The sequence below is a fragment of the Brassica oleracea genome, chromosome C2 (genome assembly GCF_000695525.1).
Source record: "Brassica oleracea var. oleracea cultivar TO1000 chromosome C2, BOL, whole genome shotgun sequence".
NCBI lineage: Eukaryota > Viridiplantae > Streptophyta > Magnoliopsida > Brassicales > Brassicaceae > Brassica > Brassica oleracea.
Window position 1 is genome coordinate 17,912,162 of NC_027749.1, and position 230 is coordinate 17,912,391.

Consider the following 230-nt stretch of genomic DNA (forward strand, 5'->3'; position numbering starts at 1 on the left):
GAAGCTTGCTTCCAAGGGCTGCAAGGGCGTCGGCTCTGACGTTTTTTCCTCTGGGAACTTTGACGAGTTCGAAGAATTCGAACTCTGCGGCTATTTCCTGTACTATCTTGAGGTAGGCATCCATCTGATCGTTGCGGGCGTCGTAATCGCCGCTAAACTGACTGGCGAGTAACTGCGAGTCGCAGTAGGCGCTTAGGCGTTTGGCCTTGACAGCTTTTGCTAAGCGGAGT